The sequence below is a fragment of the Camelus ferus genome, chromosome 15 (assembly GCF_009834535.1).
Source record: "Camelus ferus isolate YT-003-E chromosome 15, BCGSAC_Cfer_1.0, whole genome shotgun sequence".
In the NCBI taxonomy this organism is placed as follows: Eukaryota; Metazoa; Chordata; class Mammalia; order Artiodactyla; family Camelidae; genus Camelus; species Camelus ferus.
Window position 1 is genome coordinate 5,245,995 of NC_045710.1, and position 14,532 is coordinate 5,260,526.

The 14,532-nt window shown below is 53.5% G+C and overlaps 1 long non-coding RNA gene across 1 annotated transcript; it reads right to left on the minus strand.

Moving 5' to 3' along the window:
• Positions 1-3,418: 3,418 nt before the first annotated feature.
• On the minus strand, positions 3,419-11,175 carry LOC116668873. The gene is made up of 4 exons (XR_004326099.1): positions 11,025-11,175; positions 8,703-10,121; positions 6,455-6,505; positions 3,419-4,870 (listed from the first exon to the last, which is right to left on the minus strand). It is a non-coding gene; the product is annotated as an uncharacterized LOC116668873 (long non-coding RNA).
• Between the last annotated feature and the right edge of the window lie 3,357 nt (positions 11,176-14,532).

A 14,532-nucleotide genomic window follows, 5' to 3' on the forward strand; every position in this document is an offset into this window, starting at 1 on the left:
GGCCCATCAGCAGCGGGGTGAGGGGCAGGAGAGCCGGTGGGCCCGGGCGGGACCCTGGGGGCACAGGGTCTGGTCGCCCCAGCTGCCACTCGGCCATCAGGAACAGGGTCGCCAACAGCCCACCCAAGTCTACAGTCAGGACCATCGACTCAGAATCGCCCCGAGACCCCCTCACCCTGGTTCTCAGAGCGGGGACTCTTGTGGAGGTTGGGGGTGGTCAGAGGACTTTAAATCTGGGTCCTCGTTTCTCTGGGAATGGCAGCCTGGGGTGACTGGGGGTGTCTTTCCCTAGGAGCAGCCCCGCAGGACTGACCTGTGCTGCACACGCCTCTGATCATGTCCCCAGCCATGGATGGCTGTGGTCACCTACCTGATGGGAATTCGGGGACCAGACTAACTCAGGCACTTGGTACTGACAAGAGTGTGTGTTTCAAGAAGCAGAGTGAGGCCAAGGTGACTCAGGCACATGCTCTTCTCGGAGAGACCAGAGACAGGTGGCTGGTTCTGGTCCCGGGGACAGTGAGTTGGCGAGATGGATTAACCTTCCACAGAACGGTTACTTCCCCAGAGGTGACATTTGGGGTACAACAGTCATGCCCTTCTTTCTAAAAGTCTTAAGGCTGATGTCTTTTCATTTGATTTGAAGGAAAGAAATTTTCTTGATTCAATTTTGAAAAAAAATTTTAAATAAAAGCCAGATAAACACCCCACTGCCTCAGTAACGCGCTCCGTGCCTTTAAGACACGTCCAATTAATGAAAACGCACCTTAAGAGGTTAAGAAGCGCTGCCTGTCACCTCCAGATTTTTTTAGGTGTGTGAACATCCAGAAATCAGCATGGTTCTAATTTCAACCTGACAAGTCAGTGTAGCAATATTTAAAATGAGAGGTGTGTCAACTTCAGACTTCCCGTAGCCTCCCTCCACCTCTACCGGGACTGCCAGTGGCCTCCGTGCCGCCTGCGTCCAGTTCTGTCTCTGGCGAAAACTGGGAGATGGCAGGACAGCACATCCATCAGACGTGTGCCCCTTCCGGCGAGCCTCGAAGCTGGTGTCGAGCAGGAGCGATGGGTAAATGTTTCTAGAGAAAACTCTGCTCTGGCCCGGGGTGAGCCACTCTGGAGGCGCCCTGAGGAGAGGGGAGAACCTGGCCCCACACCCTGGGCCTGGATGTCGCGCCCCTTCCCCCACTTGCAACGTGACTCTGCCGAACGCCCGGTCCTTCTGTGCCTCAGATCTCGGGGGATCATTCTAGAAGCTTTCAAGTCAAGTCCTTGTGAGAATTAAGTGAAATAACAGTGTTCCCAGCCAAGCACAGTCAGCAGCCCACACACCTGAGCTATGATTACAACAAAAAGGCACGATGCTCAGTCAGTTACTGTGGAGGCGTCACATTAATTAATAGAAAATTTAATGGGAAAGAATAACACTGCCTTTCATAACGTTCTGGTTTAATGTATTTTACCTTAATGATCGTTTTATGGAAATATAAAAGCCGTGGATAAGATCATTCACTGAGCAAAATATTACAGTAAGCGTCTCTGCACATTATACTTTGATTCAAAATTTATTTTAAAGGGCACTGAACTACCCTTATCAAGTATTATTGGTCTTACGGGCAGGATGTACTCATTTTTAAGGATTCAGGGAATGAGATTTTTACTCATAAAATCATAGAATATGTGCCAATGAACGGGCTACTGCAATGGGTTTTATTGATTTCGCAACTAAAAAGTCTCAAAAGTTTATTTTTCCAAAAACATTTAACTTTAAAAGTTCCTATTCTGGCGCTTCTTAAGTATGACCACCTTCCTCCAAAACGACCCCCTCATTGTTCAAGCCCCTGCAGGTGCCCGGAGCCCGCTGTCCAGGGAACGGGATTAGGTCTCTAAGGAAACAGTCAAAAACACTCACACAGTGGGAACGGAGAGGACTTGACGGTGGTTTTCACAATTAGATCCGTGAGCTTGGAAGGGAGAGTCAAAGCTTTCTTCCAAGGTGCCCTTTGTCCCCCTGTGGCCACGGCTCTGCCGTGACCGTCTCCCCCACCCGAGCCCCCTCGCTCCCTGCGATTGTTTCCCGGGTCTCCCCGCCTCCATCCTATCAGCTCATTGTACTCATGTTTTCCCACCGCACACAACACGCCCTTCACAAGACCGCGGGGCTCTTTCTAAACCCAGCTAATCCTCCAAGATAGGCAGACTGTGCCGGGGTAAGAAGTTAACCCAGGAATCTCCGAGGCTTCGGGAACCAAGGTCACGCCTCGCTCACCCCCCAGGTACACGGGGCCCATGGACTCCACATCTTGGGACCCAGCCTCATGAACGTGTGGCTTCCAAGCCTGCTGAGTCAATGAGAAAGGTGTGGAGAGCGCACATCAGAGCTGCTCACAGCCCCAGGCAGACGTGGCCTGGATCCCTGGGGGCCGGGAGGACTTGAGGGCCCGGGAAGGAGAGGCATCTGGGTCACCTCTCGAGTCATGCCTCTGGATCCACGGCTTCTGAGCTCCCACCATCTGCCCAAGTCCCCGGCCCTGCCCTCCGGCCACCACCATCGCACCCTCTGCAGATCCAGCTCCGACCCCCTGCCCACTCCCTTGTCCAAGTGATCGTGGTGCAGACTCTCTTCGCAGAACCAGGAGACTGGGCAGCCAGGCGTCGTGGGGCAAGAGGCAGGACTGTCCAGTCAGGGAAGCCAGAGGCCTGGACCGTGGCAGGGTCCTGGGCAGGAATCGTGGGGAAAGAGTGGGGCTGGAGGGCAGCGCCTGGCAGCCGAGAGCAAAGGAAGTTGCAGGCACAGGGGTCCTGTTCCCCTAGAGAGTGACTTTCTGCCCCAGAGCCCAGCTCCTCTGAACACAAAGACATTCTTTATCACTTCAAATCTCCAGAAATCACGAACCTTGCAATCCCAGGACTGGACAGCATCCTAAAATGTCATCTGGTCCACCCCACCTGCCAGAGGAAGGTGCCGTCAAGCCTTCACAGAAGCCACGGGGTCGTGCAGGGTCACTGGGCAGGAATGGGGTGGAGGGCAGTGGCCCAGCTCCTGCTCCTTCTCCCATAACCACCTGAGACGGGGGCAGAGTCAGAGGCAGGACCTGGGCCCCTACTTCCCGTTGCAGCCGGACAGCCCCCGTTGTGCAGCTTCAGGGGCCTGGGGAGCCAGCGAAGCTGTGGGGGCTCGGGCTGGGGGCCTGGGAGCCCACAGGCCTGCACCCTCACTTCTGGCTCGACCACTCTTTCCAGCTGCAGAGCCTTCTCTGACTATTTAACTCCCCTGAGCCTCGGTTTCCCCAGTGGAAAAGAGGGGCGTCCAGGATGCCCCTCAGCCCTCATCAGAGGTGAGCTCCCCTTCCCTTCCTCCTCCTCACACCAAATTCAAGTCAAGCCAAATTGATTTTTCTAATCAGCCTCACTAATTTCCTGTCCTGGCATTTCCCGAAACTCAAACGCCTTGTTGTTCGGGGCCCGCGGTCTGAGCTTCCTCTGGTCTTCCCGTGGGGGCCACATACCAGTGGGGCGGGTGAGGACCGGGGTCAGCCCCGAGGACCCCGGGCCAGCCCGGCTCATTGTCCCGGAGCCAACGGTTTACTGATTAACTCTTTCCCCCATGCGGCCCACCTCCCACGCGCATTCACAAGATACTAAACTCATCTCGTGCGACACAGCCTGGCCGCCCACATGACAAGAGGACCAGCGTGCTTGGGCTCTGAGTCACTGGCCAACACCATATTTAATGCCTTTCCAGGGTGATTTGTCATCGAAGATCACTTCGGCTTTACCTGCCAGCATCTCCCGTTCCAGCCTCACATCCCTCGGCCTCCTGGGGCTGCTCAGCCGCCTCTCTGTTCCTTCTCTTCCAGCTCTGACCGCCCTCACCCAGAGTCAGTCTGTTCATCACAGGTGCCCTCACCCTTCTCCAGACGGCAGCCTCCTGTCACACCCCCGGGCCATCTTCACCTTTCCTTCCTTCCCCGTCTCTCCTCCACTCTCAAGCACTCTTATGTCTTAAGGAAATTCCCCATTTCTGCCGTCAGTCTGCGATGCCCCCTCCTCCCATCTCCCCTCGGGGAGGTCCCACTCCTCTTTCCTTCAAGCCGTCTTAGTTCCATCCTTGGTCTCCTTCGCCAAGCTGGCCGCAGGCAGCATGCCCCTAACCCAGAATCCTTCAAGTGCACAAGGGAAGCAGGTGAGGGCTCGGTGTGTTCCTTCCTGTGGCTGCCTGGACAATGACTACAAATCAGGTAGCTTTAAACAACACAGAGTTATTCTCTCTCAGCTCCAGAAGCTAGAAGTCCAAAATTAAGGTGTCGGCCGGGCCACGCTCCCTCTGAAGTCTCCAGGGCAGGACGCTTCCTCGCCTCACCTTAGCTTCCGGTGTTGCCAGCAATCCTTGATGGTTCTTGGCTTGCAGGGGCCTCCCTCCAATTCTGCCTCATCATCACATGGGGTTCTCCGTGTGTCCTCTCCCTAAAGGGGTCCAAATGTCCCTCTTCTTATAAGGACCTCAGTCATTGGATGAAGCCCACCCATATGACCTCGTCTGAATTTGATTACATCTGCAAAACCCCTATGTCTAAATAAAGCCCACTCACAGGTACCGGGGGTCAGGGTTTGAACACACCTTTTTGGAGGTCACAGCTCTGCCCCCACACTGGTCGTGCATCTGCCTGAGCCTAGGTTTTCTTATCTTTAGGATAACACCCACTCCCTCGGGGAGGTTGTGAAGACGTGATGAGATGGAGTGGTGGAAACTGGCCACTTCCTGGCACAGATTTCTTAACCCTCTTCTGTCAGGACCCACAAGACATTCTTGCAGGTGTAACTTCAGGCCCTCCCGGCTGCTGCCTCTCCTTCCGTCTTTCTTTCTGTCCTGAAAAAATACAGAATGAGAGTGACAATCGTAAAGGCCAGGCCTGGAAACTCTGCAAATATTTTATTCTTTTTAATTACAGAATCACTAGCAAACCTTGCCACTTCATAACGAAGACAAGTTTTGGAAACATCATTTTGTTTTAAACAATTAAGAACCCTCAGTTCAGACACAGCACGAGTTCCTTAGCAAGCACCTGCCCCTCACCCCTTCCCTACAGCCCAGGGCAGCCGCGGCTCCCCTGGCAGCTGAGGCTTGGGGCCCGGATGTCCAGCTGAACCCCAACTCGCTGTTAACTAGCCAGACAAACCTGGGCAAGTCCTCTCAGTGATCCGGGGCTCTGGTTCTCATCCATGAAATACTGGCCCCCAGCTCACTGGGCTATTGTGAAGATGGGACGGCATATCCTGCTGACACACACGCACCTGGCGGACCCTGAGAGCCCCGTACCTGTGAGCTGCTAGACTTGCCGTGCAAACGCTGCCCCTGGGGCAGGAGAGACTCCAACCTGAATCCAGAGACCAAGGCCGGAGGGATTCCCTTCCTGCCTGAAGGCCTTGCTCAGTTCAGCACAAAGCTGCTTTGCTGAGTGTTGTCAGAGGCCTCCCAGGCCCCGTCAGCCACTTCAGTTCAACTCTCCACACTCCGAGCTGGAGATTAGGGGCCCAAGGAGGACGAAGGCCCTGAGGGGTGTGCAGAGCTGACACCCCGTTACAGAGAGACTGGTTCCCCACCATCCCCCATCTCTCCTGGACCTCTCTCCATCTGGGGGGGTGGGGTGTTGAGAACTATCGCAGCAGTGACCCCAGCCAAGGATTTCTAGTCAGGCCACTGACAGCAAACATATTTCTAACTCTAGAGAATTAAAACTAATTCTGTTCTGAAAACGTCCCTGGAGGCTTCGAGAATGTGCAGACTCCTGGGTGGCTGAGATCCTGCGCTCAGGCTGCAGACTGCCTTCCGCACTCCCTGTGCCTCACAGACTGTCCTGTCTCACCCTCCAGGGTCCCTCTGGGCCCGGAAGTTAGCCTCACTCTGTCTCCCTGCACCCCAGGGTTCCTCTGGCCAGAATCTCTGTTTCTAAAGCAAGAAAGAGACAAGGCTGTTCAAATCTCTTCTTTCCTCCTCCCTGCATTTCCCTCCCTCGCTTTCCTAAACCTTTCTCCTCCATCTCTGCGGCCAACCCCTTTTCTGTTCAAGGTGCAGACAATTGGAGACTTTTAGAAGGATTGATAAGAATGAAACACTGGGAGGAAAGAGGAGCTAACATCTTAATTAGATGTTAAGGTTTGGCCAATGGGAAATCATCCTGACGTGCTAGACGTACTTTCCCAGAATTGCTGCTGCATAATTATTTACCATTTTTCTTTCATTATCATTCATTCACGTTGTCCACATGATAATTCCTCCTGCTCCTTCCTAGTCCACGTTAATAGTAATGCGTCATTTTCCCCAAGTGGGCATGGCTGGGTTTGTTTTGTTTTGTTGATGAGGGAGTCGGTTCCTTTTTTTAAGGAAAAAACTGTTGTTTATCTCCTTCTGTAGATGGGGAATGAAAGGACAAAATTAAAAGAGGTTTCTTACCATGCGTGAGTCTGGAGCAGATTTAGAGGAAGAGTTTCCCAGCGGTGGCACCTGCCGGGTAGAGGCAAAAATGAAGTGAGTTCCCCAGAAGGGGAATGTTTGGAATGTCTCAGGGCTCCCTAAGTGGGGTGTGGGTCCCTGTCGGCCCGGATCACTGCCGGCCCGGATCCCTGGCAGTAATGGGACATTTTCTAGAGGCCAGGGCATTTTCTGGGAAGGGACCACATGCTTAGCTGATTTTTCACCCGGAATTCCTGTTTCAAGGATCAAAGTCCTGACAAGATACTGTTTCAAGCTCCATCGGAAAAGTCATCCCAGCTCTTGGTTTCTCTACTGATTTCTCTTTTCCAAAGCGGCAACCTCTCTGGTCCCCCAGACCAGGAATGCTCCCCGGCAATACTGACTCCCCAGGACTCAAGAGACCGCGGGGTAACTGCCCAAACCGCCTCCCTCCCCCCTTCCCCTCCCCCCACCCAACCCCCAAGACCCGCCCACCCATCGGCCCCCTTTGCAGCGTGTTCAGCCCACGCAGCCTGTGCGCTGGGAGCTGTCCCTGGAAGGGGGCCCCCTAGAATACGTCCCTGGAAACCGACATCTCTGCACCCTCTAGGGCTCCAAGGGCTGCCTGTTAAACTCTCCAGAACCCAGAGGCGGGTAACCTAACACTCCTTTCTGATAAGCACTCGGACTGTCTTTTGCCCAAATACAATGGTCCTCATTAGCTTTCACTGGGGCTTTGAACTCCGCACAAAACCCTCCCCTCCCCTAACTGCCCGCTGGAGCTGGAGCCGGCCCTGGGGGCCCGCCGCTCAGCGATTCCTCTGTGGTCTGTTTTTAAGGTGTTTATAATGGACCCTTTTCCTGCTCCAGACTCACCCCCGGAGGTGAAATCTCCTCGGTCTAGGAGGCTCTTCTGCTGCTTTCCAGTCACCGACAGCTTTTCGAGCCTGAGAGTAAGCTAAGCTGCTTCGGAGCGGGGCCGGTTTTTAGCCCCTGTGGGGAGTGGGGTGCAGGTCATTCCGATGCCCTTCGGAAGGGCCGGTGGGAACAAGGCTGAAAAAGCGAACTTGCTGGAGCCCGTTTCTCCCTCTGGCCCCAACCCACCTCCCCAGCTGTGCTCCAAAAAATCTCTGGGAAGTGAAACAGCTCAAAGGCAGACTGCTTTTGTCCTCAGAAGCGGTGTTTTAGCCGTCCCGCAGGCCCCTGCTGGCCCACAGAATTTGAGTCCATCCTTGGGTTGCTGGCCTCTCACCCCAGTGGTGACCCATGCATGCTGAGGCCCGGAATGGGTTTGAGGGGCAGCTCCAGGGGAAGGGGATCCGGATAGGGAAACCCCCCTGCCCTCCAGGCAAGGTGCGCGGGACCAGGTGCGGAGGGGTAGTGCTCATCCCAGTGAGCGCTCACCCCTCCATCTCTCTGCCCTTTCTCCCTGGGTGCCAGTCCAGAACTCCGACCCCAGAGCGCACGCTACAGCACTGTATCCTCAGAGGAGGAAGTCAGACAAGCCTCCCCATCCCCAGGCCCCCACTCTCCCTCCAGGCTAATCCTTGCTCCCAGTGCCCAGGCCCAGGGTCTGGCTTGACCCCTGCAATCAAGACTGGGGAGAAGGGCAGTTAGCCGCGGGGCCGGCCCTGCACAGCAGCTGCGGGACAGACAGCAGTCACGTCACTCGGCCTCCATGGGCAGTTCCTCCCCTATCAGCTGAAGATTTTGGGCCCTAGACTGTCTCGTGAGGTCTCCTGCATAGACACATGCATTTTTAAAAAGAAAAGTTTTGTGAACCCATGTGAATAGCTACCTGATCGCCTTTGATTCAGCATCACAGGTGTGATGCAAACACCGACAGTTTTGAAGAAGCTACCTGGAAGCCAGTGGCCCCCAGTCCTCACTCCTCAGCTGCCCCTGGTTTCCAGTATCTTTCCTTTTCCCACGCACACATCCCCAAAGCCCCCAGCTGTCCCTGAAGGCTCTTATGTCAAGGACACCAGAGCTCCTTCAGCAGAGGAGGCAGCGGAATGGTCATTTATAAATCCACGTGCCGGTGAAGCCGGGACCTCCTGCGTTCTGGGGACCCCCAAGTCTCTGAGCCCCATGTCTGCACACAGCTGCGGAGACACACCTCCCCAGGCCCACCTGTGACACCGCCTCCTTCTGTGAGTAATACCCACCAGCAGGTTAGGAACTCTAAGTGCAGCAGAGATTGTCCACTATCTGTGAACGCCCTTGAACTCTCCATTTATTATGTTACCTCAACTCTCTCATGGAGCTTTGGCGAGTAAACCAGGTGTCACGTGACCGCAGTACTTCCATGGTACCTCCAAGAGGCCACGGGAACGCCCGGCGTTTTCTCTAGAGCTGTGTGGCCCAGAGCTTCAGTAAACCCAAGATAGGGAAGAAGATGATGACATAATTAATGATGGTACACTTAAATTCTTCGTAACAGATTTTCTCTAGGTTTGCCTTTAGTAGAAAAATGCACGCCATGTGTGGGCAATACGTATTTCAGAGGTGAGTGCTCATCGTCCTATACCAGGCAACTTTTCAATAACTCGTATTCCAAAAAGCAAGGTGTCCCTACAAGGATGACAGAGCATCATTTAAAGAGTAACAAGGCCTCACTTAAAAATCTTGCCAGAGATTAAACGGAGCACCCAGTGACAGCTCCGTTTCTACTCCATGAGGACACCTTCTGCCCGCGGGGCCATGTAGATCTGAGAATAAAGCTCTCAACGCTGCGTTGAGCCTCCAGGCTGCGGATTGTCTGGGCTTCTCGCTCCCTTCTCCAGCGCTCCTGCCTCCAGCTGACTTGCTGGAGACAAGGGGAAAGGCAAAACCACTGGTCTCTCGGGGAAGGAAACGGAAAGGGTGCACCCATCTGCCGTTTGGAATTGGCTTGTCGGCCCTTGACCGAGCTCTCAGTAACATCTCTGCACAGGCATGTGTTCACCCCGAGGCTCTGTGCCCCATGCCAGGCCGGACGCTGGGCAGGGAGAATGCTCCAAGTGTGGTTTCCATCCCCCTAAGGCAGGCGATTGATCTAGTTCAGTGGTTCCCAACCAGGGGCGATTTCAGTGATGCCTCGAGAGATTGTTGGTGGTCACGGTGGGAGAAGGGTGCGATTAGGATCTAGCGGGTGGAGGCCAGGGAGGTCGCTGAATACCCTGCAAGGCAGCAGCCAGCCCCTTGCAACAAAGAATGACCTGTTCTCATTGAGGAGTTGAGGCCAGATGAGCACACCTACCCCCAAAGGGAACATCACACACAGGGGGTGGGGGCAGAGGAAGGGAGGTCGGTCACCAGGGCCACTGCAGCCTCAGTTTCCACTCCTGTAAAATGAGGCTTAAAGTGTGTGCCTATTAACTGCCATTGGGGGAGCTGTTTCCAGCCCTTCCCCTCTTAGACATAAAATTTTGCTCTGCACTCACAGCCTTAAATTAGGACTATTTGGTGGTATGATCATGTATGTTTAAAACCAAACAGAAATTTCCTGTTCCCCAGCACAAAATAAAATTTCAAGTTTATAAAAGGGCCTGTAAAATCTCATAATCAAGCCCATTAGCCCAGCAAAATGCTCCACTTTGATTTGGTGGTGTTTCGTTTCTTTTCTTAGCACCACTTCATTAGCGTGCTTGTAACGGATGCTCTTCCAGCCTGCTTCTTGAAATTGCTGAAAAAGAAAACACACGACTTTAAAGCACAAATTCCAAGAGCAATATCCCTCCCCCTTCAAATGTGGAGGCTCCGGGAGAACAGAGAATTTGGGGGAAGGGGGACGCCTGGAAATGCAGCATGGCCCCAAATACCACTTCTTACTGGGGCGCTGGAATCTTCTGCGTATTTGCTCCCTGGACTCATTGCCAGTGGCCTCGCTAATTTCCAGCTCTTTGCTGCTTCAGAGGACCAGATTTTCTTGATTAATAACAAAAGGTTTTGTTGGGATCAGAGCTGTTTCCCACCGTCTCTATGCAAACCCCAGCAACACAGGCTGTGTACATTAGCATTTCAAGGCACTTCCTATCACAGAGGGCAAGAAAAGCCCCTCTTGGTGGGTAAAATCCATTTTGTCCTCTCTTGTGACATCTGTTCTAGCTTTTAAAGCCAGAAAGGAAACTAGATAATGCCAGTCCTTTGATTTACAGCACCAGTCCTTAGGATGCTGTGAGCTCGCTGACGGCTCAAGAATCTGCAAATTCCCTTCACACGGGAGAACCCAGAGGTGATTCTGAACTTGTCGTTCCAAAGCTTCTTTGTCTTTTTCATGATTTCTTAATTATACGCCCAAGGACTTCTAAACCTCACAAAATGAAGTATCTTAAACTTCAGTTTGGGGGGTGGGGAATATAAATGTTCATTGCTGCAGACGCTCCTCTGTTTCACCTTTAAGTCCCCCAAAGCTAAGTTGGCTTCAGTGGGGAGAGGAGATCGAAGCCGATTCAGTGAGGCAGCTGAAATACACGCACAGATATGGGGCGGTGGGGCCAGCAAGTGACAGGATGAAAGGGGAAAGAGAGAAATCCGTCAGATCGCTGCCTCCTGCTACCATCTGGGCTGCAAGCCCCAGGTCCCTTACCCTGGTCATCCCCGAACAAAGCTGAAGGCAGATTCCAGCCGGTTCTCCATTCACTATTCATTCAGGGGTCCATCCGCCCCACATGCATTCAGCCAACTGCTGTGCTAAATCAGGGCCTCCTCCCGGGATTGACATGGTAATGAAGTGTCCGTGCAGCTCCTGAAAAGGCCGCCCTAGGTATGTGCCCCTCCAACAAATCCACCCTTTCACCCCACAGAGGCCCCCAAATTATCTCATAACATTACAACATCTGTGCAGAGGGCTCTTGTCTTTGGCGCTGGGCATGTTTATCACTCAGCCGGGCTCCCTCTTGCCGGGTGGGGCCGCTGGCCAGCCACTTGGGGCAGGAGCCGCACATCCCCCTACCTCCCCACCCCGCCCCGGTCCACAGCCTTGGTGCTCCAGAGCGCCTGCGCCTGCCCCAAAGTGCCGCGGCCAGGATGCTAAGCACCTGGAATTTCTGTTTGATCATTTTCAGATGTTAAAGGTGGACCGAAGAGTTAAACTATGTCACGGGAACTTGCTGTCTGAGAACCTTATAATTAGTCCAGCAAGGAGGCCAGACAAAAACTGGAGGGTTGCGGGTAGGGGGTGGCGGCCCTGGAGGGGAGGGAAAAGTTAGCTAATGAATTTTGACTCTACCAAATGACATTCGCTCAACTAATAAGTGTGTCTGAGCTTTATTTAAACTGGCCCCAGGTCAGTAAAACCTAAGGGGAAGCAGGGGGGTTGGGGGAATTTATAGAAAGACTGTACCATCTGCAACTTATATGTGCTCTGCCCTGATACAATGGTTTCATTTAATTTGACTTGACATTTAAGAGCCCTTTTTGGAAGGAAAAAATGAATATTTCTACATTCTGTTTGCAATAACCTCACCTGACTCTGCACATAGCCAAGAAGAATAAATGTCACATCCATTGCACACAGCTGTGGGCCGTCCTGGAGAGGGGACCCGGGACGGGGCAGGGCGGGGGGGCGGGCAAGCAAGGCTCCCAGTCACTGCTCCCAGGCTGTACCTGAGGGCCTGTTTGGGCTCTGAGTGCTCGAGCTTGGTTGGTTTTGTTTCCCTGTGTCCAAATTCAAGGGCTGATTTGGATATAATGTTCTTGACCGCATAGGAGATGGATTTGGGGATGCCAGCCAGAACACACAGAGCAGCCCAGGCAGCCAGGCAGCCAGGCAGCCAGGCAGGGCAGCAGGGAGACGAGGCCAGCATGACCCCAGCCACCTTCCCGTGCCCCATCCCCTCTTCCATAGCCTTCAAAAGCTTTTAGGTCAAGACTGAACTGTCCTGCCATCACGGGACTTGGAAATGCGTCCCTGGCAGATACTTCAGTCATCCTGGGAAAAGAAGCCCTCTGCCTGCTTACCTCCGGGGGCTGCAGGCTCAGGGGGCAAGAAGACGCAGGAGGCAGAGGCCTTTGGTGGTGATGGCCTCTGCCCCGAACCTGGGGAATGAGCCCACAGGACGGACTTCAGAAATGTCTTCTAACTGGGTCTGTCTTCAAGTCCCCCGGCCACCCCCTGGGCTCAGATCCCCAGCCTGGCTCATCCAGAAAAGTCAGCAAGCAGCCTTCTCTCTGGATTCCCTGAACCCACCAGCCCCACAGTTCAGTTCAGCCTCTATCCAGTAGCCTGGTCCCAGGCTTCCAAACCAGTGTGCCCCAGATGCCAGTCACACGTTGACTGCCGACGGGGTCCCATCCAAGGTCTGAGGTCACTGTTCAGGGTGCAGTCAGAGCTGAGAACAGGGTTCTGAAGCATGTGTCTCCCAGTGGCTCTTCAGAGACAGCCTCCGCCTTACATACCTCCTAAGCAGGCCCCACTGCGTGTCCGAGCTCCTGGCCCCCTTCCTACCAAGGTCCTTAGAACCCAGACCCTGACCTTTCTAAGATCCCACTCTGATCCCTACTCGGCTGGACTCTTCTCCACAGGGCTGTGGGCCTATTACGGGTTGAATGGCTCCCTCCTGTAAAATAGTTTTGCTGGAATCCTAACCCCCAGGGCCTCAGAGTGGGACCTTGTTTGGGGGTAGGGAGTCAAGGTAAAGTGCGGCCATTAGAGTGGGCCCTAATCCAGTCTGACCAGTGTCCTTGTAAAAAGCAGAAACTGGGAGACACACGCCCAAGGGGAGCACGTGTGAACTCCAAGGGGTCATCTCCAGGCCAGGAAGACACCTGGAACGGAGTCTCCCTCTAGAAGGCACTAACTCGGCCGGCACCTTGATCTTGGACTTCCAGCCTCCAGAACTCAGGAGAACCGAGAGCCCCAGGGAGGGCGTCCGGGAGCCCCAGCCCCCAGGCCCAGGCCCACAGCACCCTCCTCAGTACAGAGGCTGTCGTTCCGGGCCATCACGTGGGGTCCTTTGTTGTACAGTCCTAGAGAACTAACCCGCCTTTATTAAGGCCTGCGTCATCACTTGGATTCTAATTTACCAGTGTTTTTGTGTTTTGTTTTCTCTGTTTTATGATCTTCCTAAATCATTGCACCCTGCTTCTCCAAAAGTCCAGCTTATAGCAGCCAAATAGTCTGCACACTGTAGTCTCATTACAAAACCTATTTATCTTCCTTAAATATCTCAGAGCAGTAAAACTAAAGATATGATCAACTCATTTTGCCTGGAGTTACCAATAGCCTTTCCATAGCATTTAACTTCCTCATTTCTCTGACCTGAGTTTAAAGGAAAAAAAAAATATATGTACAGATCACTCTGAAGATCTACATTTTGGAAGGATGTCACCTAATCACTTTTCATCTTTCTGTCAACATCTTCCCTCACCTGGGCCATTCGGTGCCCCAAGATGCCTCCTCATTCCCAGAGTCGCCTGATTGGAGGGCCCCCCTGCCTTTCCTGACACCCTCCCCACCCTCTATCCAATTACACCTCTGGTTTGGAAACACAATTCTTAGTCAATCAAATCCTATAACTGGTCAGCAAATATTTACTGAATGAGCTTCAGGCAGTGGGCGTCCCTCCCGGCCCCCCCACCCCCTCCAATACCTCCTCTAACCCTGTCCTCCTCCCTCCCCATCCAGCCACAACCCTCCTGAGCTTCCAAATTCCTGCACTCCCAGATGTAACCACCTCCCCCCTCCCCGGCCCCACCCAACAAGCCACCAATCAGAGATGGCTGATCACTAGACTAGCAGAAGGGTCCCATGGTTGCAGGAACAGAGCAAAGGACTCACACGTGGCTAGTTCTCTTTTTTTCAAACTAAAGGCTTATTAATACTCAGAAAAATCATCTTAGCATCCTGTGATTCCACTTTATTCAGTGGATGTTCATCAACTCTATACTAAGAAGACCCAGCAAGGCATCAACGTATAAAGCGTGGTACCTGCCCCTACTGTCTGGTGAGGAGCGCAGATGCGGATACAGGGGAAGTTCACTTGCACAGAGATCCGGGCTAGCGCACAGGTGGGCACAGGTGGGCACAGGTGCGGTGGGTGCTCTGGGGAGGGGGATTCTTCAAGGGTTGGGGGACCTAAAAAGGCTTAATAATG